This window comes from Mobula birostris, chromosome 7 (assembly GCF_030028105.1).
Source record: "Mobula birostris isolate sMobBir1 chromosome 7, sMobBir1.hap1, whole genome shotgun sequence".
NCBI lineage: Eukaryota > Metazoa > Chordata > Chondrichthyes > Myliobatiformes > Myliobatidae > Mobula > Mobula birostris.
In genome coordinates this window covers 115,910,150-115,936,627 of record NC_092376.1, presented here as the reverse complement: position 1 = coordinate 115,936,627, position 26,478 = coordinate 115,910,150, and the positions used below count along the sequence as shown (strand labels likewise).

Here is a 26,478-nt window from a genome sequence, read left to right as displayed (position 1 = left end):
TCTTCTCACTGCTGCCATCAGAACGGTGATACAGGAGCCTCAGGACTCACACTACCATGTTCAGGAACAGTTATTACCCCTCAGCCATCAGGCTCTTGAACCAAAGGAGAAAATTTCACTCAACATCACTTGCCCCATCACTGAACTGTTCCCGTAAGTGATAGATTTACTTTATTTATTTTTTTCAATATTTTTATTAATTTCTACATAGAAGAATACAGAGTACAAGAAAGTATATATAAAGGTCCAAAAAAAATGACCAATTACATTATATCTATTCATAATAACAATCTCACTACCCCGTATTCATGTAGGTTAGTCAGTTATATTGAAATACACTAATTTATTACAAAAGAGTTTAACCCCTACCAAGACCGAAGCTGTTTATTAAGGAGAAAAAAGGTAAAATACCTTCTCGTATAATAAAAATTAATAATAGCCAACATCTAAATTTAAACAACAAATTGAGGGTTTTGAAAGTTTTGAAAATAATTCAGAAAGGGTTCCCACGATGTTTGAAAGTCTTGACGAGATTCAGAAATTGAACAACGAATCCTCTCTAAATCCAAGCATGACACAACATTGCATAACCATAAGACCACAAGACAAAGGAGCAGAAGTAGGCCATTCGGCCCATCGAGTCTGCTCCGCCATTTTATCATGAGCTGATCCATTCTCCTATTTAGTCCCACTCCCCCACCTTCTCACCATAAACTTTGATGCCCTGGCTACTCAGATACCTATCAATCTCTGCCTTAAATACACCCAATGACTTGGCCTCCACTGCTGCCCGTGGCAACAAATTCCATAGATTCACTTCGCATTTCTGTTCTGAAAGGGCGCCCTTCAATCCTTAAGTCATGCCCTCTCGTACTAGACTCCCCCATCATGGGAAACAATTTTGCCACATCCACTCTATCCATGCCTTTTAACATTCCAAATGTTTCCATGAGGTCTCTCCTCATTCTTCTAAACTCCAAGGAATACAGTCCAAGAGCGGACAAACATTCCTCATATGTTAACCCTCTCATTCTCGGAATCATTCTAGTGAATCTTCTCTGTACCCTCTCCAACGTCAGCACATCCCTTCTTAAATAGGGAGACCAAAACTGCCCACAGTACTCCAAGTGAGGTCTCACCAGCGCCTTATAGAGCCTCAACATCACATCCCTGCTCCAATACTCTATTCCTCTAGAAATGAATGCCAACATTGCATTCGCCTTCTTCACTACCGACTCAACCTGGAGGTTAACTTTAAGGGTATCCTGTAAGAGGGCTCCCAAGTCCCGTTGCATCTCAGAACTTTGAATTCTTTCCCCATTTAAATAATAGTCTGCCCGTTTATTTTTTCTGCCAAAGTGCATAACCATACACTTTCCAACATTGTACTTCATTTGCCACTTCTCTGCCCATTCTTCCAATCTATCCAAGTCTCTCTGCAGACCCTCCGTTTCCTCAGCACTACCGGCCCCTCCACCTATCTTCGTATCGTCAGCAAACTTAGCCACAAAGCCATCTATTCCGTAATCCAAATCGTTGATGTACAATGTAAAAAGAAGCGGCCCCAACACTGATCCCTGTGGAACACCACTGGTAACCGGCAGCCAACCAGAATAGGATCCCTTTGTTCCCACTCTCTGTTTCCTGCCAATCAGCCAACGCTCTATCCACGTATGTAACTTTCCCGAAATTCCATGGGCTCTTATTTTGTTAAGCAGTCTCATGTGTGGCACCTTGTCAAAGGCCTTCTGAAAATCCAAATATACAACATCCACTGCATCTCCCTTGTCTAGCCTACCGGTAATTTCCTCAAAAAATTGTAATAGGTTTGTCAGGCAGGATTTTCCTTTAAGGAATCCATGCTGAGTTCTGCCTATCTTGTCATATGCCTCCAGGTACTCTGTAACCTCATCCTGGACAATCGACTCCAACAACCGCCCAACCACCGATGTCAAGCTAACAGGTCTATAACCATTTAGCACGAGTAGGAGGAGAAACATCTTTCCATTTAAACGAAAGTGCCGTCCTAGCTATAAGACAGCTAAAGGCCAAAATATGTAAATCAGATGTCTTCAACTTGATATTTTGTCCTGCAACAATACCAAATAGCGCCGTCAGAGGATTAGGCTTAAAATTGACTTTGAAAAGTAAGGAAAAAGTTTGAAAAACTTCCTTCCAATATTTTTCAAGACATGGACAAGTCCAAAACATATGAATTAATGAAGCTTCTCCATTACTGCATCTGTCACAGTAGGGAGATATATTCGAACAAAAACGAGATAGCTTATCTTTAGTCATATGGACTCTATGTACCACCTTAAATTGTATGAAAAAATTGCACACACATAGCGATGAAGTATTAACCAGTTTGAAAATTTCATTCCAAGTTTCCTCAGATATTGATGTCTGTAAATCTTGTTCCCAGAGATTCTTAATTTTGTCTAAAGGAACATTCGTCTCCAGTAACATACCATAAATATTAGATATTGAACCATTATAAAAAGGTGTCAAATAAAAAATTACGTCTAGTAAGTTCCTATCTGAGCTTATAGGAAATGTGCGTAATTGAGATCTTAGAAAGTCTCTGATTTGTAGATATCTAAAAAAGTGAGTTTTGGGTAGGCCATATTTAGCTGACAATTGCTCAAATGAAAAGAAGATTTCCTCCAGCAAACAGATCCCAAAAACATTTAATACCCAACCTGTCCCATTCTTTAAAGACTAAATCAGTCATGAAGGGTTTAAAAAAATTGGAATAAATAGGACTAGAAAGGGAAAATCTCAATAAACCAAAATGTTTTCTAAATTGTATCCAGATCCTCAGATTATGTTTAACTATTTCTAAGTAAACTAACTGATAATTTAATAAAGGAAGTGAGGGTCCAAGAAGAGAAATAATAGAACATTTATTAACAGAGTTAGCTTCTAAAGAAACCCATACCGGACAGTCTACATGATTAATATAATATAGCCAAAACTTAAGATATCATATATTAACTGCCCAGTAATAAAACCTAAAATAAGGTAAGGCTAAACCTCCAGAATTTTTAGGTTTTTGAAGATGAACTTCATTTAAACAAGGACGTTTATTTTTCCATATATAGGAGGATAAAATAGATTCAAGAGAGTCAAAAAAGGACTTGGGAATAAAAACGGGATTTACGTTAAAGCAGTGGTCCCCAACCTTCGGGCCGTGGCCCGAAGGTTGGGGACCACTGCTTTAAAGGACTCTTCATCTCATATTCTAGATATTTATTGCTCATTTATTACTTATTTTATTTGCACAGTTTGTTGTCTTTTGAATGCACAAGTTAATGCAGTTTTTCATTGGTTCTATTATGGTTATTATTCTATTCTGGATTTATTGACAATGCCCACAAGTAAATGAATCTCAACATTGTACATGGTGACATACATGTACTTTGATAATAATTTACTTCAAGCTTTAAAATTTCTGCAACCAGCTTGCTGAACATTCACAACTACCTTCAATGTTCAGTTGGTCGTGATAGATCTTTGCTTGTTTCATGAGTGGCACACTGTTAGCATACACTCACTCTGATGCTGACAAATTCACTCTTTCAATACATGATCAAGATCTTCTTTTTTCTCTTTATCCAGTGTTTTCCTATTTTTCAATTAACTTCCATACATTACATATGATAGATCACTTCTCAGAACTGTATGTGGTGTGCAGAGACTGCCTCGTCTAGGAACCTTTCCAGCATCATGTAGAACTTTCCAATTGTGACGTCACGTCAGTGCTAAAAAAAAAACTATTTTGGATGATTTTGGAATTTCAGATAAGGGGTAGTCAAACCTATAATAGAATCCGGGAAGGTTGATGGGAATGCAAAGAAAATAAATTGGGATCAGTGCAAATAGGTACATAATGGTTGATGCAGGCTTGGTAAGCCAAAGGGCCTGTTCCATGCGGTATGACTCCATGACTGACCCAAACTCAGGAGCAGATTTAACTTCTTTTATGCCTACATGAGTTTAACCCAAACGATGTTCGAGCAGCTTGAAACATCCAAGACAAAATAGTCCTCTTGAAATTTCCCCCACTCCACCACCAGTGACACTGATGACATAGGTAGGAAGAGTGACGAGGTTCTGCAAAGTGAGTTCAGGGAGTTAGGTACTAAGGGCAGGACCTCCAGATTACTACCTGTGCCATGTGCTATTCAGTCCAGAAATCAGAACATTATGCAGTTTGACACTTGGCTAAGGACTTGCGTAGCAGGGAGGGCATCAGATTTTTGGATCATTGGGTGCTCTTCCAGGAAAGGCAGCACCTGTACAGAAAAGATGGTTGGTTGATGGTTTGCACCTGAATTGGAAGGGAACTAATACTTAGAAGGAAGTTTGCTATGCTGCACTGGGGGTGGGGGGGGTGTTAAACTAGAGTTGCAGGGGGATGGGAACCAGAGTACCAGAACATATAGTGGAGACATGTTGTTAAGACCTCCGACAAAGTCAGGAATCAAAAGGTTGAGCATGGTGTGACTAATGTCCTAAGCTGCATATATTTCAATACAAGTAGTATTACAGGAAAGGCAGATGAGCTCAGGGCATAGATCAACACTTGGAATTATGATATTGTAGCCATTAGTGAGGGGCAGGTCTGGTAGCTCAATATTCCAGGATTCCAACGTTTCAGGCGTGACAGAGCAGGAGGGGTTAAAAGGAGGAAGGATGGTGATACTAGTCAGGGAAAATGTCACAGCAGTACTGACTGGAGAACTGGTCTAGTGAAATGTTATGGGTGGAACTGAGTAATAAGAAAGGCATGTCCATGTTAATAGATCTTTATTACAGACCATCCACCAGTCTGAGGGCTTTAAAAGAAAAAAATCTGTAGAGAGATAGTACATGTTGCAAGAAACACAAGGTTGTTATAGTAGGTGATTTTAACTTTCCATATTGATTGAGACTTCTATACTGTAAAAGGATCAGATGGGACGAAAAAAACTGTAGACGTTGGAAATCCAATCAACACATACAAAATGTTGGAGGAGCTAACCAGGCCATGCAGCATCTATGGAAAAGAATAAACAGTCAATGTTTCCTGATGAAGGGTCTCAGCCCGAAACATCGACAGTTTACTCTTTTCCACAGATGCTGCCTGGCCTGCTGAATTTCTCCAGCATTTTGTGTGTGTTACAAGGACTAGATGGGATTGAGTTAGTCAAATGTGCTGTCCCAGACCTGTTCACCCAATCAGGAACATCTCACAATCAAGTATTCTCCATTTTACCTGCCACGGGAGATGCCAGAGATCATCTTGGTAGCGCTGTACATCCCACCTAAGGTCAATTTGTCAAACAGGCTCTAGACAAACTGAGCAATGCAATCAACAGACATGAAACAACGAACCCCAATGCCTTCCTCATCATTTTGGAGATCTTAACCAGGCCAGCTTGAAAAAGTCTCTAATTAATTATTACCAACAAATCACTTGTAGTACCAGAGGTACCAATTCACTGAACCACTGCTACACTACCATCAACAGCGCTTACCATGCCATCCCACACCCACACTTTGGACAGTCTGATCACCTGGCTATACTTCTACTCCCTGAGTACAAGCAGAGACTGAAATCTGCGGCAGCAGTAGCGAGGACCAAAGAGGTAAGGACAAGCAAAGCCAGGAGCACTTACAGGACTGCTTTGAATAGATGGACTGCATTGCATTCAGGGATTCATCTTCGAATCTGAATGAGTACGCCACAGCTATCATTGACTTCATTAAAACCTGCATGGATGAGTGTGTGCGTATGAGAACATACTGTACATACCCAAATGAAAAGCCGTGGATGAAGCAGGAGGTCCGTTGCCTGTTGAGGGCTACATCTGTGGCATTCAAATCTGGAGACCCAGAACTAGACAAGAAAACCAGGTATGGCTTACAGAGGGTTACCTCAAGAGCAAAGGAACAATTTCAAACAAGGTTGGTGTCAGAATCGAATGCATGTTAACTCTGGCAGAGTTTACAGGCCATTATTTCCCACAAAGCAAAATCCTAAGATTATGAATGCCAACGATGCTTCACAATTTGAAAGGGAGAATAAGGCTGCAGCTATGAGGATCCCTGCACCACCTGGTGACCCTGTGATCTCTGTCTCAGAGGCCAATGTCAGACCGTCTTTCAAGTGTGTGAACTCTTACAAGGCGACAGGCTCTGATGGAGTACCCGGTAGGGTTCTGAAAACTTGTACCAACCAAATGGCAGGTGTATTCAAAGACATTTTCAACCTCACACTGCCTCAGCTGGAAGCTCTCACCTGCTTCAAAATGGCAACAATCATACCAGAGCCCAAGAAGAGCAGGGTGAGCTGCCTTAATGGCTTTCTTCCAGTGGCACTCACATCTACGGTGATGAGGTGCTTTGTAAGGTTGATTATGGCTAGAATTAACTCCTGTATCAACAAGGAACTGAACCCAATGCAATTTGCCTATTGTCACAATAGATCTACGGCAGTCAATGGCAGATGCGATCGCATTGGCTCTTAACAAGTCTTTGGATTATCTGAACAATACAAATACCTACGTCAAGATGCTATTTATTGACTACAGCTCCATGTTTAACACAATCATTCCTTGAGTTCCCATCAAAAAGTGCCAAAACCTAGGCCTCTGTACCACCCTCTGTAACTAGATCCTTCCTAACCTGAAGACCATAATCCATGCGGATCAGAGACAGCATCTCCACCTCACTGATAATCAACACTGGCGAACTTTGTGGATATGTGCTTAGCCCACTGTTCTACTCTTCTCCACACTCATGACTGTGAATTTGCTGACAACACAACTATTGTTGGCAGAATTTCAGATGGCTTACAGCAGCAAGCTATGTCAGCTAGTTGAGTGGTTTCGCAGCAACAACCTTGCACTCAATGTCATTAAGACCAAAGAACTGACTGTGGACTTCAGAAAGGGTAAGACAAGGGAACACATACCAGTTCTCATAGAGGGATCAGAAGTGAAAAAAGTGAGCAATTTCAAGTTCCGGGTGTCAATATCTCTAAGCAGCTATCCTGTTCTCAACATATTGATGCAACTACAAAGGTGGTAGGATAGCTACACTTCAGTAAGAGTTTGGAGATTTGGTGTCTTGCAATATCTCACAAAGACTCACACAAATTTCTACAGATGTACCATGGAGAGCATTCTAACCGGCTGCATCACCATCTGGCATGGCATGGTGGGAGGCAGGATCTACTGCACAGGATCAAAATAGACTGCAGAGACTTGTAAACTAGTCAGCTCCATTATGGGCACTAGCCTCCATAGTATCCAGGACATCTTCAAGGAGCGATGCCTCAAAAAAAAAAAAGCAATGTCTAACATTAAGGACCCCTTTCACCCAGGACGTGGTCTGTTCTGATTGCTACCATAAGGAAATACAGGAAGCTGAAGACACACACTCAATGATTCAGGAACAGCTTCTTCTCCTCTACCATCCGATTTCTGAATGGACATCGAACCCATGAACAATACCTCACTACTTTGTTTTATTTTTATACTACACACAGACAGTGCCTATAAAAAGTCACTCCCATGGAAGTTTTCATGTTCTATTGTTTTACAACATTGAATCAATGGATTTACATTGGCTTTTTTGACACTGATCAACAGAAAAACTCTTTCAAGTCAAAATGAAAACACATCTGTACAAAGTGATCTAAATTAATTACAAATATAAAACACAATATAATTGATCGCACAAGTATTCAACTCCTTCAAGTCAGTGTTTAGTAGATGCACCTTTGGCAGCAATTACAGCCTCAAGTCTGTGTGAATAGGTCTCTACCAACTTTGCACATTTTGACAGTGCAATTTTCCCTCATTCATCACCAAACTACTGAAGCTCTGTCAGATTCCATGGGAATCATGAGTGAACAGCCCTTTTCAAGGCCAGCCACAAATTCTCATTTGGATTGAGGTCTGCACTCTGACTTGGCCACTCCAGGACATTAACTTTGTTGTTTTTAACCCATTCTTTTGAGGCTATGGTGTCATTGTCTTGCTGGAAAATGAATGTTCTCCCATGTCGCAGTTCTCTTGCTGACTACATCAGGTTTTCCTCCAGGATTTCCCCATATTTTGCTGCATTCATTTTACCTACATCCTTCGCAAGCCTTTCAGGACCTGCTGCAGAGCAGCGTCCCCATAGCATGATGCAACTACCACCATGCTTCACAGTAGGGATGGTGCGTTTTTGATGATGTGCAGGGTTTGGTTTATGCTAAACACAAGTGTGTAGTCAGATGGCCAAAAAGCTCAATTTTGGTTTCAGACCACAGAATCTTCTTCCAGCTGACTTCAGAGACTCCCACATGCCTTCTGACAAACTCTAGTTGAGATTTCATGTAAGGTTTTTTCCCCCCAAACAGTGGTTTTCTTTTTGCATTCTTCCATAAAACTACAACTGGTGAAGCACGTGAAGCAGTATGTGCAGTCTCTCCCATCTCAGCCACTAAAACTTGTAACTCCTCCAGAGTAATTATTTGTTGCTTGGTGGCATCCTTCACTAGTTCCCTTCTTGTACAGTCACTCCGTTTTTGAGGACAATCCGTTCTTGGCAGATTTACAGCTGTGCCATATTCTTTCCATTTCTTGATGATTGACTTAACTGTACTCCAAGGGATATTCAGTGACTTGGAGTTGGACCTTCCAGGTATATTTTTACTACAGTCAACTGAAATTCCTTAAAGGCACACAGTGATCTCCATTTAACTAATTACGTGATTTCTAAAACCAATTGGCTGCACATTGATGATTTGGTGTGTCATATTAAAGGGGGTGAACACTTATGCAATCAATTATTTTTGTACTTTACATTTGTAATTAATTTAGTTCACTTTGCAGAGATCTGTTTTCACTTTGACATGAAAGAGTCTTTTTCTGCTAATCAGTGTCAAAAAAAGTCAAATTAAATCCACTGTGATTCAATATCGTAAAATAATAAAACATGAAAACTTCTGAGGGTTACATACATACACAACATACAATAGTTCAATTAAGTCGTGCAAAAATAAAAAAAGTGAAGTTCTGTCTACACACACATGCATACAGTAATTCACAAGATTTATTCTCTATTTTTATGTATTTCATTGTGCGGCTGCCGTAAAGACAACAAATTTCACGGCATATGCTGGTGATATTAAACCTGATTCTAAAATTTTCTTTAATCATACATAGAATTTCCAATGAGAGAGTGTGCAATACTTGATCTGCTATCAAGGAATGAAACAGGGCAGGTGACAGAAGGAAAACACTTTGCATCTAGTGATCACAATGTCATTATTTTCAAAATAAATTAGCAAAAATATAGGTCTGATCCATGGGGTGAGATTTTAAATTGAAAAAAGGTCAATTTTGATGATATCAGAAAGGATCTGACAAGTGTAGATTGGAACAGGCTGTTTTCTGGCAAAGACATACTTGGTTAGTGCAAGGCCTTCAAAAGTGAAATTTTGAGAGTAGAAAACTTGTATGTGCCAGTCAGAATAAAAGGTAAAGATAACAAGTGTAGAAACCTTGGTTTTCAAGAGATATGGAGGCCCTGATTAAGAAAAAAAAAAGGAAGTTCATTGAAGGTATAGGCAGGTAGGAACATATGAGGTGCTTATAGAGTACAAGAAATGCAAGAGAACACTTGAGGAAAAAAAAAATCAAGGCTAAAAGAAGGCATGAGGTTGCCCTAGCAGACAAGGTGAAGGAGAATCCCAGGGATTCTACAGGTATGTTAAAAGCAAAAGGATTGTGAGGGACAAAATTGGACCTCTGGAAGATCAGAATGGTAATCCATGTGTGGAGCCAAAAGAAATAAAAGGGAGAACTTAAATATATTTTTCGCATCCATATTTACTCAGGAAACAGACACAGAACCTATAGAAGCACAGCAAAGCAGTGCCAACTTCACGTACACTAGAAGAGGTGGTGTTTGCTGTCTTGACGCAAATTAAGGTAGATAAATCCCCAGAGCCAAACAAGGTGCTCCCTCGGACCCTGCAGGAGGTAAGTGCATTATTGGAAGGCATTCTAAGGGTCGAGATATATCAGAATTTGGATAGACATGGACTGATTAACTAAGGATAGTCAGCATGGCTTCATGCGTGGTCGGTCATGTCTAACCGGTCTTACAGAAATTTTCAAGGAAGTTACCTGGAAAGTTGAAGGCAAGACAGCGGATGTTGTCTACATGGACTATAGCAAGGTCCCACAAGGGAGGCTGGTCAAGAGGTTCAGTCGCTCAGCATTCAAGATGAGGTAGTAAACAGGATTAGACATTGGCTTTGTGAGAGAAGCCAGGGAGTGGTAATCAATGGTTGCCTCTCTGACTGGAGGTCTCTGGCTAGTGGAGCGCTGCAGGGATCGGTGCTGGGTCCGATGTTGTTTGTCATCTATATCAACAATATGGAAAATGTGGTTAACTGGATCAGCAAATTTCCATTTTGAATATCTCTATTTTTCCCTTTCAGGGTTCCTTTGAAGACCCTGACCTGGAGTTACACGCTGACTACAGTTGTTTGTAGGAACGGGGCCCACTCTCAGGGTTTCACGAATGGCCATTATTCGGCATGCTAAGGGCTCAGCTCGACTTCAGAAGACCGAGATTTCGTGACCCTGGAGACAGGGGAGGGGGGAGATCGGAAGTCGGTGTCCGGGCAGGTGATCGGTGTGTCGTGGGAGATGGAATATCTAAGGCTGTGAGCCTAGAGACCAGAGATCTCTGGCACAGAGTTCAGAAAAAGTGACCCAACGGACTTTTAACATTGTAAACCAGCGAGTTGTTTGTTATGTCTCCTCCCTTGCTGTGAAACGAAGACACCTCTTTCTCCCTTATTAGGGGGTGAAAGAGAGCCTGGGGTATGTCGAATACTGGGTGAACAAGTAGTCTTTGCAGTACAGGTGTCTCCCGCTTTACGAACGTTCGCTTTACACCACTTCGCTTTTACGAAAGACCTACATAGTACCGTTTTCTCTAACCAAAAGAGGATTTTCGCTTTTACGAGAAAAGACGCCCGCTTTAAACCTGTGTTCACTCCGAGAAAGACTACCATGACCGTGAAGCCTTGTGCCAGCAGGTGTGTGCGCATGCGTGGACATGCCGATTTTTTTTTTCTACAAATCAGTTTTGGCTAAATCTTCCCAATTCTGTTAAGTGAAACTACACTGTACATACATTATTTCTACTTTATATAGACTGTGTATTTATCATATTCCTGCTTTTACTATATGTTGGTGTTACTTTAAATTTTATGTGCTATTTGGTATGATTCGGTAGGTTATTTTTTTGGGTCTGGGAACGCTCAAAAATTTTTCCCATATAAATTAATGGTAACTGCTTCTTTGCTTTAGGCCATTTAGGCTTACAAACGGTTTCACAGGAACGCTCTACCTTTGGATAGTGGGGGAAACCTGTATTGCAAGTCTGTTTCTTTGCTCACACTTGAGTGCACGGTTGGGGGTGCCGATTCTTTTTTTTTTGGTGGGGGGGAACGGGAATCATTGCTTGGGGCCGCTTATGCGCGGGAGGGAGGGGAGCTGGGGGGGGACTTCGGATTTCTAACATTTAACTGTCATTCATTCTCTGGGGGCATTCCTCTGTTTTCGTGGATGGTTGCAAAGAAAAAGCATTTCAGGATGTATAGTGTATACATTCCTCTGACATTAAATGTACCTTTGAAACTTTTGAAATTTGCAGATGACACCAAGATTGGAGGTGCAGTAGACAGCAACGAATATCATGGCTTGCAGTGGGATCTGGACCAGATGGAAAAATTAGCTTAAAAATGGCCGATGGAATCTAATACAGACAAGTGTAACACGTTGCACTTTGGTGTAACCAATCAGGGTAGGTCTTACAAAGTGAACAGTAGAGCACTGAGGAGTCCGGTATACAAAGGATCTGGGAATACAGGTCCATAACTCATTGGAAGTGGTATCACAGGTGGATAGAGTTGTAAAGAAAGCTTTTGGCACATTGGCCTTCATAAATCAAAGTGTTGAGTACAGAAAATGGGATGTTATGTTGAAGGTGTACAAGACATTGATAAGGCCTAATTTGGAGTACTGTGAGCAGTTTTGATCACCTATCTACAGGAAAGGTGTAAATAAGGTTGAAGGAGTGCAGAGAAAATTTACAAGGATGTTGCCAGGTCTGGAGGATCTGAATAATAAAGCAAGATAGTGTAGGTTAGGACTTTATTCCTTGCAGCGTATAAAATTGAGAGGAGATTTGATAGAGGTATACAAAATTGAGGGGCATAGATAGGGTAAAAGTAAGTAGGCTTTTTCAACTGGGGTTGGTTGGGGCTACAACTAGAGGTCATGGATTAAGGGTGAAAAGTAAAAAGCTTACACTGAGCACGAGGGAAAACTTCACTTAGAGGATATGAGAGTGTTGGATGAGCTGCCAGCACAAGTGGTGAATGCAAGCTCAATTTCAATGTTTTAAAAGATGTTTGGATAGGTACATGGATGGAAGGGGTATGGAGGGCTATGGTTTTGGTGCAGGTAGATGGGTCTAGGGAGTCAAATGGTTCAGTATGACTAGATGGGCTGTAGTTTCTGTGCTGTACTTTTCTATGACTTTATGAAAATGCAAGGAACTGAACACTCTAGTTTTGTTCTTACAGTTTATGTAGTTCCAATAAACTATCACACAAAAGCTATTAAAGTACCTTTGCATCAAACCATTCTTAACAGTTGTTCTATTCATAACTTCCTGTCATGTACAGGCTGTCCTCTAGGTTAAGAATGCCCAACATGGCAACATCCTTCATATGACCAAGCAATGTGAACTTCTAAAGGTCTTGTATATTTGTTGATATATATATATTCGTTATATTTGTATAATATATTTGTTCATCCCTACAGATGGCAGAACCAAATTCCGCCCTATTTTTAATCATCATTCTATCTTATTGGTCATGTGCTTTTGAGGCTATTCATTACAATATGGTGAAAGTATGCTTACAGAGTCCATAAGTTAGAAAATACACAAAATCAACTTAAGGGCACCTGTAAAAAAATGGAAACCATATGTACCAAGGGACAACCTGTAGATTAATTTTTCAAAACTTAAATATAGGTAATAATACAAATTTTAGAAAAATCTGTTTTCTCCAACTCTTAAAAAGGGATGATTTGACATTCCTGTTATTCTGTCATACCTGAATATTATGTGTATGAACTTTTCAATTGTCAACAAGTTAGCTGTGGCGGGTGTAACAAATGAACCTATCGCCAAGTCGTAAGACAGGATCTCAACCCAGTCAACCATCCCTTTGCTTCCACAAATGCTGCTCGAACCACTGAGTTTCTCCAACAGCCTGCAGTTTGAACTTATCCCTCTCTATATCCAAGATTAATAAATGTTTCTTGCAAGAGCAGTTACACATTGTAAATCAGATCAATTTCCCCCTTGAAACGCAAACCCTAAATGTAGTATTTCTACTGCCTTGGATCAACAATTCTGGAGTTTGTAGCCCGAGGAAGCCTGAATTATTCAGCCATTCATTTAATAAATACGCCAAATAAGACAAATCTTGCAGAATTAGCACAAATAATTAAAATGCAAATAATACTGCATACTTTAATTCTGATTGCAACATGAATATCTCCATATCTCCCTGCACAGATACAAGCCAAAAAAAGAGAGACAACAACAAAGCTCAATTTTGGAGTTATAAAGTTATTTTCAGTTAAAAACAGTGAAGGACTATAATACTACTGTAACCATCCATTGCAATTCATCAGAATAAATTTATCCACATGGCCCAAATCTGCATCCCAAGACATTTTCCTTTAAAGCTATTTATTAAAATTTCTTTGCAAAGTTTGTATTTAATAATGTATGCAGAAATTAACTATCAGAAATTAAATTTGGATGTTGCCTCCTCCCATAATAGGGAAGGAGGCAACCAGAACTTTTTTCCCCTTAAATGTGTTTCCATACAATATTCAAAAAGGGAATGCAGAAAGAATGTTATACTAACAATTTTCAAACTGCTGATTCCGATTTCAAACAACATTTGCAAATATAGTGGGATACCTGGAAGGAAAACACCAAAATAGCAAAAATATATTCAAAATTGACAATCATGCAACATACATTTGCATATTTGACGATTCAAGTACAGTATGTCCACAGCATCACATGTTGTACCAGGACCACAATTCTATTCCTCAAGTTTTATCACTCTTTGGCCATATCTGCTCAATCCATACCAAATCATTTTAATTCTCTTTCTCCTTTGATTATACTAACTGCAAGATTTCCTTCTAGTTGTCTAAAAGCATGGGTATATTATGTATAATATCATTACAATATGCATCAAACTAGCCATTTGTAAAATCTTGGGATATTATCATCCACATTAGTCAGACTTTCACAATTATTACTTTGTTATATTTATTTAACACCAAACCCAAAAGTATAAAATCTCAAAAAATGTTAAATGAAAAAAAATCTCAAAAATGTTAAATGAAAAAATTATTAGAATTCAAGAAATCAGAAACTTTCTTTGAAAATGCTCCATTACACAGCACATTATAACCACTCTTGTTCCTCCTCGTTGAAACGTTTAAGAAATACTAATAAGTCTTGAAAAATTCAAGTCTGCGATGAGACAATATCTTACCTGCCCATTCATTACACAGGCCTTAAATTTCAGTTTGATTTGAACCTCGATTTACAAATTGCGTATGGAGACAACATTCTGACATCACTCTTGGGACTCCAACTCACCTTAACCTTCCTTATGATTGCCTTCAGATCCCGTGCTCTTTCGCTTTGCAAATGACAGTTCATTGAAACTTGCGATCTTTTTCCCCGTCAATTGCTTAAAGACCCTATGCTACTCCTGCCCTCCCGAAAACAAAAAACAAATCACTCCCGAGTTGGATTAAGGTTTAACATGAAAAGTTCCTGGTGCAACATGGCGGCCCTTCATCTTCAGCTGTTCTGGCACAATTACACTATCAAAAGAACGTATGGAATAGAGGATTTTTTTTAAAAAAAGGCACAAAACTTGACCCTGCGTTTCCCAGCACAAAACCCAAAACACGTCTCAAACCCCCACCCACTTCTTCCCCCCCCCCAAAAAAATACTCAATACCCCTGCATTTCCATGCTGCTCCAGAATACTATTGGCTGGCTGCTGTAGGCCTAGGCTGGTGGGCAGTGCCCACTCTCTACTTTATCTGTCTCCCTTGCCCCACCAAAAAAAGAAACCAAAAACGGACCTATTTTACCAGAAGTATATATTCTCTAAACAATGCAAACATTTTGCAGCTGTAGTGACCGTCACCGGCCTTGTTCTCAGCATTGACCGTGCAGAATCGGCATGGCCGTGCTTATTTTGCGCTCTCTCTGCCTTAGGTTTTTTTTCCCCGCTGCACTTACCGACCTGTCTGTTGTTGGTGACAGCACCGTCTGAGCCAATCAGCGCGCGTCCTTGCACCCCCCCTTCTTCCACTTTCCCCCCCACCCTCTCCTATCACCCCCCCCCCCACTCCAACGGACAACAGGCGCGATCGGCTGGCTGCCGCGAGCCTGAGCCCGATCTCGAACTGCAGTTGCCAACGGCCAATCTGTTTCCACCTCAGGCATAGCTCCTGCTCCCAGTTTATTTCAACTACCCCCAACAAACTCCTTTTTGAAAAAAAAATTAACGCAAACGGACCAGTTTTTCTTTTTTTTCAACAAAAAGTACTGAGGTACTTACTCCTTCCATCCCCTCCCCGCCATTTTGCGTCACTTCCGCCATCTTAGATTTTACTAGGACTCAATTTATTACAAATAAATGACACAGATCATTTTTTTAAAAAATAGTTCAGTTCGATCATGTTAGCTGTTTTCCCGTCGTTCTTGGTATGCTGGGCCATCGTGTTGCATGATGGAGGGGGGTGGGGGTTGACATCGTCTAGAAATCATTGTGGCTTGAAGTAGGAGCACTCTTTAGAGCAGGGGGTGCCATTGTGGGCTCTGACATCTCTTTCTCCCAGCCTCCATTTTCTCGTAGTCACACTCAAAAACGTAAACGCAGGCAACTTTTGACTTCCATTGGGTGCATATCTTTTTAAAGAAAACCCATCACGTCTATCAAGTTCCTGTCTGCAGAAGGTTCTAGCAATTCTGCCTCTGCAGAAGAACCAAAATCATGTTAAAAAAAAAGACCTCGACAAGTGGGATGAAAATATCACCCTGAGGGACTCACACCACTTTAATTTGACATGAACCCTGCTCCTTTAAAATCAAAATAATCCGTACAGATTTTTATTTAAAGTACCGATTGAGACGTCCTGTCGTCTCAGAAATTGGAAGGAACATAACATTACTTGGGCATTTCATTTTCATGTCATGTATGGCCACGGGTTGCACACGAAATGTGAAATGCCAGAGATTAGGATGGGAGTTACAGGATCCTTATTTGCCCGTGAAGGACTTTGAGGATTTAGATCTCGAGTGGCTGGGCGGTACGGTTCAGGAGTACGGAAAATCTGCTTAAAATAAACCAAGATTTCAGGACAGAACAAAATGGATGAGTTCAGTAATTTTGCCTGATTTACATGATCCGTGCCGAAATAAAATAAGTGCACACGGGAACAAAACATGCAAATTGTTTCCATTATTTTGTCTCAATGAACTCTGCTGCCCTATTATTTGCAAATATTCGAATCCTTGAGTGTAGGGGCGGGGGTGTCAGATAGTCATTTTCGTTTTGAATGATCCATGATTTGCAACGTTTAATCTCCCTGTGTTTATTTGATCACTGTAGCTTCGTTGAGCAAAAGGGTGACTACCGACCACACAGCAAAATAAAAGGGTTTTTCATTTTCCACTTTCCACATTTGCCACGTGTGATTAAATCTACCCCCCCCCCCCCCCCCCATCTTTCTACAGCAGCCTCCTGAATCGAGCTCGCTGCACATCTGGGCTGTTAGGTCCTCGGCCGGGAGAAACCGTCAGCAGCAGCCAGCTCGCTATAAACGCCTCTAATTATGTTACTGATAAACTTTTTCAGTAGCCAGAGTTTTATTTTGGAAGTTTGTCCCTGATTCGTGTAAAGGTCGCATTGCTGTAGAATACAGAAGGAGTTTTTATTTCGTGAAATTGTCGTGCTTTACTGTAGACTATAGCGTACAGTTTGGTTAATGCGCAGAAGATTCACCTTTATGGCTTCCTAACGTAGCCTGGTTGACAAAGTGAGCGAAGTGAACAGCAACGTTCCCTCATCATCGAACATTCCCTTTCGTTCGCTACACATAGGATTTCCTGTACCAATGCAAATTATTTTCTGGTGAACTCACGTAATTTTCTCCCCCGATGCTGAGAATATCCAGCTAGTTTGTGCAAATATCTTGGACGTTTAAGATATTTATTTAGGACCTTATTCCAAGTTTCTCTCAGTTTTGAAATTAATCTGGACATTCTTGTATTCTTACTTATTGATGCTATTCTGTGCCAAACTATATTGATTAACATTTTGACGTAGTTTTAAAAACATTGTCTAGGTTATTCACCGGAACATAAACAAAATTCTACATCATATAATAGAGTTGAGGCTAATGGAAATCTAATACTGTGAAGGACCAAAATTAAACACAGTTCAATGCAAATATGGACATAATCTTCAATTCTTCACCGAACTGGCTTTCTACCTTTCAAAATTTTGTCAGGTTGAAAGTTTTATGTGTAAAATTATTTTGCAGTAATCCCAAATTAAGTAAAATAAAGATGAAATGCAATTCAGCTACATTAAGTGAACAAATGTGAATTCCTGAGTACTCTAATCTCAGGTGTGAGGAATTAATATTTGGGAGAATTGATAAAGGAGTAAGAACTATTAAGGGACTCAGCATGAACTGACCAAGATCATTAATATCCATGCTCTATCCATAGCATACTGATCCTACAAATGAAATAACATCGTTTACTTCCTTCCACCAGCATTGGCATCAACAGGTGAAACAAGCTGACTTGCTTGTACCTGAACCCATCCTGTACAATATTGCGAAGCTGTGGCTCAAATATCAGCCTTCAACAAGAATGTGAATGGAAAGAAAGAAGTTACTAATTACTAACCCTAACTTGTTTGTTTATGGATAAAAGATGCTGAGCATTTGCTTTCCACATCAGATGCCTCAAGTTAAAGAAAAAAGGTTTTGTGTATCTTGGAGCTCTCGTGTAGCATGATATTTCAGTCAATAGATTAGTTTATACCTTGAATATATTTTTAAAGTATTAAAACAAAAGAATGAAAGTAGGAGGGAAGTACAAACGTACAAGTATGTCAAAAGTAATGGCAGAGACTTACCAAAGCACAGCCTAATAATGTTAGTACATAGTATCGCAATGAAGTAATCTTACTCAGAATTCAAAATAAATTATATTAGCAAAGTTCATATATGTCACCATATACAACCCTGAGATTCATTTCCTGTGGGATACTTAGCAAATTTACAGAATAGTAATTATAACAGGATCAATGTAAGATCAACCAGAGTGCAGATGATAACGAACTGTGCAAATGTAAATATAAAAAAGTGATAAATAATGAGAACATGAGCTAACAAGATGAAGAGTTCTTAAAATGAGATCTTTGGTTGTGGGAACATCTTAATGGATGAGTGACTGTCGTTAGTCCTTTTGTTCAGGAGCCTGATGGTTGTGGGGTAGTAGCTGTTCTTGAACCTGCTGGTGCAAGTCCTGAGGCCCTTGTACCTCCTACCTGATGGCAAGCATGAAAAAAGAGCATGGCCTGGGTGGCAGGGATCACTGATGATGGGTGCTACTTTCCCAGGACAGTTTCATGTAGACGTGCTCAATGATTGAGGGGGTTTTACCAGTGATGGACTGGGCCGAATCCACTACCTTTTGTAGAATTTTCCATTCAAATACATTGTTGTTTCCATACTAGGCCATGATGCAGCCAGTCAATATATTCTCCATCACACATCTGTAGAAGTTTATTCATATAAAGGAGCTGTTAAGCAACTTTTTACTACTTTTCCTTCTTTCTTCTCGCCATTTGTCAAAAATATTAACTTATACAATGGCCCTGATTCAGCAGTAACATCACCCAAGAAGCTACTTTTTACTTGTAAACCTGGACAGTGCTTGTCCCTGATGTTGGATGGATGGAGCAGGGACAAATGGCAGATGGGGGCAAGGATCTCACTACTAAAATGGAATATATTTTCAATTTTTTTCCATATATTTTCAAGGCCCTTTTGGCTTTTCAAGTCGTGCTGCCCAGCAAACCCCCAGTTTAATCCTAGCCTAATTATGGGACAATTTACAATAATCAACTAATCTGCCAACTGGTACATCTTTGGACTGTGGGAGGAAACCAAAGCACCAGCGGGAAACCCACATAGTCACAGGGAGAACATATAAACATCTTAAAGGCAGCGACGGAAATTGAACCCAGGTTGCTGGTACCATCAAGTGTTGTGCTAACAACTACACTGTGGTGCAACTACTAAAGTTGTTGCCTCACAGTTCCAGTGATCCAGATTCAATCCTGATCTCCTATGATGCTGGTGTGGAGAGCTCCCTTTGACCTTTGACCTTGGGCATTACCCTCAGGTACTCCAGTCCCCTCCCACAACTCAGACAAATGGGATTGACCGTTGTAAATTAACGCTAGTGTGTAGGGAAATAGAGGAATCTGGGGTTGGGTCTTGTTGAGGGGAATACAGGGAGAATAAAATGGGATTGATATGTAGATGACATAGTTGATGATCAAGTGGCCAGTTTATGTTCTGTATGACATGACTCATCCATACACTTATTTTAAATAAAAATCAAGAGGAAACCACTTCATGGTCTTTACCTCTGAGACAGTTTTAGTTTGCCCAACAACAAATTTGAAATTACCTGAATTTAGCAATTCCAGTCAAAATCCCTAACACTGAATTGGCTGAAGGAATCAAATAGCTTCTATAAATTTTGATTGAGGCCCAACTTACATTATCAAGCTGGTAGCTGTGGATAAAGCTGCTATTGTTGGAATAGTCTTGGAGAACAATAATAATTGCAAAACTATAACTCCTTCAAAGTTCTGGCCTACTTCAATCTGCCTCTTTCTAAGTCTGTGCAGAACTGTCAATATTCAAAAAAATCATGATTGAGTTGTGATTATAAAAGATAACTAATCACAAAATTAGCTTAAACTTTTGTTTCTTTTTTCCACTTATTTTTGTACTATTTCCTGAAGTGTTGGGAGAATTGTGCGCAGTTGAGGGTTGCCACAGTATAAGGATGTAATTAAGCTAGAGAGAGTGTAGAAATATTCACAGGAGTGTTAATAGACATAAACAGGGTAGATAACCAGAGTCTTTTTCCAAGAGTAGGGGGAGATTCAGATTATAGAGCATATAATAGGTTTAAGGTGAGAAAGAAAAGATTTAAAAGGAGCTCAATGGGCAACTTTTTTACACAGAAAGTAGTGAGTTTATGGAATGAGTTGCCAGAGGAAGCTGTAGAGGCAGCTACAATTTCAACACTTAAAAGATATTTAAACTAGTACATGTACCGTATAGGAAAGGTTTAGAGGAATATGGGACAAACACAGACAAATAGGATTAGTGTTGATAGAAATCTTTGTCACCATGGATATTTTAGGCCAAAGGTCCTGCTTCCATCCTATATAACTCTCTGAATTATGAATTTGGGGTCTAAATCAGTGAATTTGTATTTGTTCATTATTCCCACTAAATGTTATTGTTTTGAAAAAAGGGAAAAGCCTGGTGATTACTGGCAGAAAGGGATCAGTAATATAGTTCCTACATTTCCCTATGACGAAGGATCTCTTTTATAGCTACCCTGCCAGATATTTTCCTGTTCTGATGAAGACCCTGATGAAGGGTCTTGGCCTGGAATGTCTGAATTCCAATTTCTTTCCTTTGGTGCTGCCTGATCTATTGAGTTCCTCCAGCATTTCGTGTGTGTTTTTCCTCTTCTGTATTGGTTTATAATCATGACATACCATCACTCAGACAAATTGTTCATTTAGAGATTTATATAAAAAATGAAATACTAGAGAAACTTGTCAGGTCTAGCAGCATCTGTAGAAGGTGAAAAAAAGTTAATGTTTTAAATCAAACACCTTCAGAAGTTGAAAACTGAGAAAGCAAGTTAATTTTAAATTGCATAGTGCGTGTCACAGTGTAGATAGGGCAAGAATATCTCTGATGGAATGATGATGGAATTGTCACGGTGATGTGCTGTTCACAAAGCTACCTGGTTGATAATGAGGGAGGGTAGGCAGAGAAAACAAATAAACAACTATAAAACTGTGATGTGTAGGTCAAAGCTGTCACAGCAAAGTGAAACCAAAAAGAGAAAATTGGAAATGCCCAGCAAATCAGTTTTGTGGCGAGAGAAAAACTGCGTTAACATTATAGATGGATAACTTTGTAATAGAACTGATCAGTTCTTACATAGACACAGAAAGCAAATGACTGGAAATTGTTGTATTCTATAATGAGACCAGAAGGCTGCGGTGTGCCCAGAAGAAGATGAGGCTCTACATATAAAGTTCACAGAATAGTTCTGAAGGCCACATACAGGCAGGGACGGAATGGGAGTGGGTTGGAGAATTAAAATGACCACTCAATTTAACATGAAGAACGATACCTCGTCTTCCTCCAGTGCTCTTTGCAACATACTGGATTCAATACTGAGTTCAACAATTTACAGTACCTTTCTCTGCTTTTGCCTACTTTTTTAAAATTTTAAATCTGGTGACTTGTTGTGCAGTGGTTTAACTATTTGGCTCTTATTTTTCAAAAAGACCATTCTGCATCCAGATTGGAAATCAGAGAGAGAGGAGGACACAAATAGCAAGCAAGGACTACCATACAGCTGAATTGTAGATCTGTCAAGGAAACTGAAACTACTACAGTTATATGCATTAACCTGCAGCAGGAGACGAGCTGATCAGAACAGGAGAGTACAACAGCAGTCACAATTCGCAGTTATGTATCAATTTTAATGTGATAAAACATTCCATTATCCTTCAGTGGAGTGCTTTTGAGCACAATTTGACAGTGAACAACGTAAGGCAGATAAACCAAAGATTGGTCATGTAAGTTTTAAAGAAAGAAAGAGGGTCAAAAGGCAAAGGATATGAGAAGAAACTCCAGAGTTTAGGCTTAAGAAGCTAAAGTCATATTAGAAGCAGCACAGAAGCACAGCTGTTAGTGTAATGCTTTAGAAAGCCAGCGATTGGAGTTGAATTCCGCCGCTGTCTGTAAGGAGTTTGTATGTTCTCCCGAAGACCACATGGGCTTGCTTTAGGCGCTTTGGTTTCCTCGCACATTCCAAGGATGTATGAGTTAGGGTTAGTAAATTGTGGACATGCGATGTTGGCACCAGAAGCGTGGCAACACTTGCAACAGCCCCCAGCACATCCTCAAACTGTGTTGGTTGCTGATGCAAGTGACGCATTTCACTGTATGTTTCAATGTACATGCGACAAATAGAGCTAATTTTTAACAAATTGTTAGAAACAGAAATCTTGAAGAGGAAGGAATTTAGAAGCAAAGGAGATTGAGGTGAGATTTAATAGATGTGAAAAAATAATGAGAGGCCTGTACAAGGTGAATGTGAAGGATGTGTTTTCCAAGTCTATGAAAATGTCACATGGATATACATTAATTGGTGGAAGAATGAGAGGAGAAATTAGCAAATATCTTTCAACCAAAAACACTTCAGAACTGCCTGGATGATCATCTGAACAGCCGATTATGGACTAAATGCTGGGAAGTGGAAATAACCTAACTGGCCTGACTTTTGTGGATAAGATGAAAAACATGACCCTCCTCTATATCATAGACCTATATGAATCTATGGAAGAATGTAAAAATCTTGGTGTAGAATAAAAGATAAGTCTATGGGGTTATAAGATTTGACAGAAAAATAACTGGCAGAGAATGATTAGGAAAGTGATCTATTTTTATCAGAGGCTACAAGTTAAGAAGCATGAAGGGATCTGGGTCATGTACGGTCATTGTGGGCCAAAAGGCCTTTTCTTGTGTGGTACTGTTCTAAGTTCTAGTTTGATAAAAGGTATTTCTATGCCATGGCAGGGCTTTTAATTGGATGGATTGAAACACTGAGTTGCAGAAAACATTGGCATGAATTTAGAAGCAAAAATACCTTCAAGATTTTGGAAGAGAAAGGAAGTTTTGAAATTCATTTGTAGTTTAGGCCAATGAATGAAGTCTGGGATTTGTCTTTGCTTAACAAATGGAGAAAAAATACCTTGTAACTTAAAAGAGGAACAATTAATAATACAGTTACTCTGAAGGCTAGGTGGAAAGATAGGTAGTCAGCATATTGGGTTGGAGTAGACCAGTCAGAATACTGAATTTAAAATAGTGAATTTAAACCACTGAACTGAAATCCATACAGTTTTATTCTAATGCCTAGTTAGAGGTCACACATTGATACAAGAAGATTTGTAAGGATAGGTCAGTTCAAAATGTGAATGAAGTCTGTCGTCAGCTGATAAAATGGGGTTATATATGTAAAACTAAGAATACTTGTGAGTTTCCAGCAGGGCGATGGCTTTGAATGAAGTCTTAGAGAGAGAAATAGGGAGTTTAGATACTTATACTTTAAATTCATAATCTGAATATCAAAATAAACTGAAAGCTTTTCAAATTAGACCATATCCTAAGAATAATATTGAGAAAGGAAAGTAGCTACAGATATCCAGAAGGATTTAAATGCATTATTGCACAGATAAACATAATTCTAGTAAATGAAGAGCATAAATCAGACTGGATCTGAGCTTTGCCAGGATTCAGTCACATTTTGACAGTATATGAAATTAAGATCAACACAGCTATAGTCGCTTTCTTTGTCCTACCTTCTATAACCCCAAGGGGATTGATAAGTATTAAGATTGGGTAATTCTTTGGAGAATGCAGACGCTGAGCTATGAAACAAAGAAAAACTGTTGGAAGAACTCAGTAGGTCAAGTACTGTCAGCGGAGGCTAAGAGATAGCTGACATTTTCAGTCAAAACCCTACATTCACACTGTGGAAAATTTTTCTGCTTGTTTAAAAGAACATAATATGCAAAATTCACATTAATGGAGGCCTAATGTAAATTAAGTTAAACCAGGACCTAGGTGGACAAGAATTCCGAATCTGCTAGAATTGGATGAGTAATCCTAGAGGGAAATAGTAATTGTCTAGTAAAGGAATTGCTCCAGGTATAAGTGTACAATTTAAAACAAAAACCACCCTCACCTACATGCAACTCCCAAAGTTTCTAGTTCCTCTAGAAAAGAAAGATCAGGCCTTGGTAAATGAGAGAAACCTAATTGACCGATCTACAGTAGCTGCCTTAATTTTACCGAGAATGCCCTACTTAAACAATGTTATTACAGAAATTACAGATCATACAATATCAGGCCTCTCCCACAATGAGCTATATCATCTGGTCCAATGAACCTGTGTGTTGGAAGGTTTTCTTATCAGTCATTCCCAACATCCCTGGCCTCCTTCTTGGTCAATATCCTCCATCAGCCATTGTCAGGGCCTCTGTACCATCTATGCACTCCAAGTGTCTTTGTCAGCTGCCTATGGGTTCTATGTCCTCTCTCTTGACTTCTCCCAGAATATATGGCTACTCTCCAGGGCATGAGGTCTGTCCGCCTAGTCCTTGACCCATCTGTTGCTGCTGCAGATTTTTGCAGATTCCTACTGTTAATTCCACCCAACAATTTTGTTTGTCTTGTCCATAATGCAGTCTCAGTTTTGTGGTGTACCTTGTAATTTAGGTAGGTCCTTAAAGATGAACAGCCTTTGTTATTCTGAACGTATCAGATACATATTTCCATTTCAGATTTCCAACATCTGCGGTTTCAATAAATATCCCACATTCATACTTGCCAAGTTTAATACAAAAATCAGAAAATATCTGTCCAAGTTCCATTGGTATTGCAGAAGTTAGAAGACTGCTAGCAAAGATCTAGAGACATAAATTCGCATTCCACTATGGCATTGGAGAAATTAATTCCAATTAATTAAATAGTCTGTATGGAAAAGGTACTATCAATGAAGAAGTCAACATTTTCATTAATATCCCAGAGGCGGCATAGTGGTGCAGCAAGTAGAGGTGCTGCCTTCGTGCTTCTGGTTTGATCCTCATCTCCACTGCTGTCTGTGTGGAGTTTGCATGTTGTCCGTGTGATCACAAGAGTTTCCACTGGGTGTTCCAAATTCCTTCCACATCCCAAAGATGTGCAAGTTGGTATATTATTTGGCCACAGTAAATTGCTTTTAACATTGGTGGGTGGTAAAATTTGAGATGGAAAAAGTTAACAGGAGTGTTGAGAGAATAAAATAAGATACATGTAAATAAGTGGTTGATACAGTGTAGGCCGAAGAGCCTGTTTCTGCACTCTATACATCTATTGTAAGGAAAGTACGTTGATCTTAACTGGTATAGTTTTATTCATGACTCTAACTTTAGAGCAATGGGCTTGGCCCCTAAATTCCCTCTAAAATTTCAGATCAATTAATTAATTTCTATCTATCTATTATGTCAAAAAATAATAGTAAAACCAAATGGATCAACCAACATCAATCCGGGCAGAGGAATTAGATACACCCATTGGACATCAAGGACAATTAATCTTCAAAATCCTCCTTCTCAAAATTTGGAAAAAATCCTGAACAGAGGAAAAGCTCTTTAATCGAATTAATGAGCAGACAAATATAGTCATACTTGTTGAATTCTGATCACTGATTATCCCGACTCTCAGTCAATATCCTAGATTTCTACAAGCCATAGTTGAAATAAATGGTGGCTGTACAGTGGCCTATGAGCTGGATTAGACTGAGAATATTCACGGGAGTGTGTGTGTGTGTGTGTGTGTGTGTGTGTGTGTGTGTGTTTGTGAGTGTGTATTTCATGTGCGTTTGTGTGTGTATGTCTTTGCTTGTGTGTGTGTGTGTGTGTGTGTGTGTGTGTGTGTGTGTTTTATGTGTCTGTGTGTCCGTGTTTGTCTGTGGGTATATTGGTGCATGTATGAGTGTGCCTGTGCCTGTGTGCATTTGTATGTGTTTGTGTGTGTGTTTGACTGTATGTTAGTGTGTGTCTATGAGTGTGTATGTGTTTGCGTGTATGTTAGTGTGTGTCTATGAGTGTGTATGTGTTTGTGTGTGTGTGTGTGTGTGTGTCTGTGTGTGTGTTCTTGTGTGTCAATGTGTGTGTTTGTGTGCATTTGTGTGTCAGTGTGTGTGTGTTTCTCTGTGTGTTCTTATGTGTGTGTGTGTGTTTATGTGTGTGCATGTGCGTGTGTATGTTTGTGTGTGTGTGTGTGTGTGTGTGTGTGTGTGTTGGTGTGTGTGTGAGTGTGTCTGTGTCTGTGTGCATGTGTTTGTGTGTGTGTGTCTATGTGTGTATATGTGCATTTGTGTGTCAGTGTATGTGTG

General features: G+C 39.7%; 1 long non-coding RNA gene across 2 annotated transcripts in view; it reads right to left on the bottom strand.

Moving 5' to 3' along the window:
* Nucleotides 1–15,409, bottom strand: part of LOC140200394 (uncharacterized) — a 42,016-nt gene extending 26,607 nt beyond the window's left edge. The window contains exons 1-3 of one of the 2 annotated variants that reach the window (XR_011886614.1): nucleotides 14,764–15,409; nucleotides 10,173–10,411; nucleotides 5,801–5,884 (exon numbers count right to left, since the gene is read on the bottom strand). This is a non-coding gene — a long non-coding RNA (uncharacterized lncRNA). The remainder of the gene's footprint in view (nucleotides 1–5,800; nucleotides 5,885–10,172; nucleotides 10,412–14,763) is intronic. The other variant, XR_011886615.1, reaches the window with a different exon arrangement.
* Nucleotides 15,410–26,478: the final 11,069 nt, after the last annotated feature.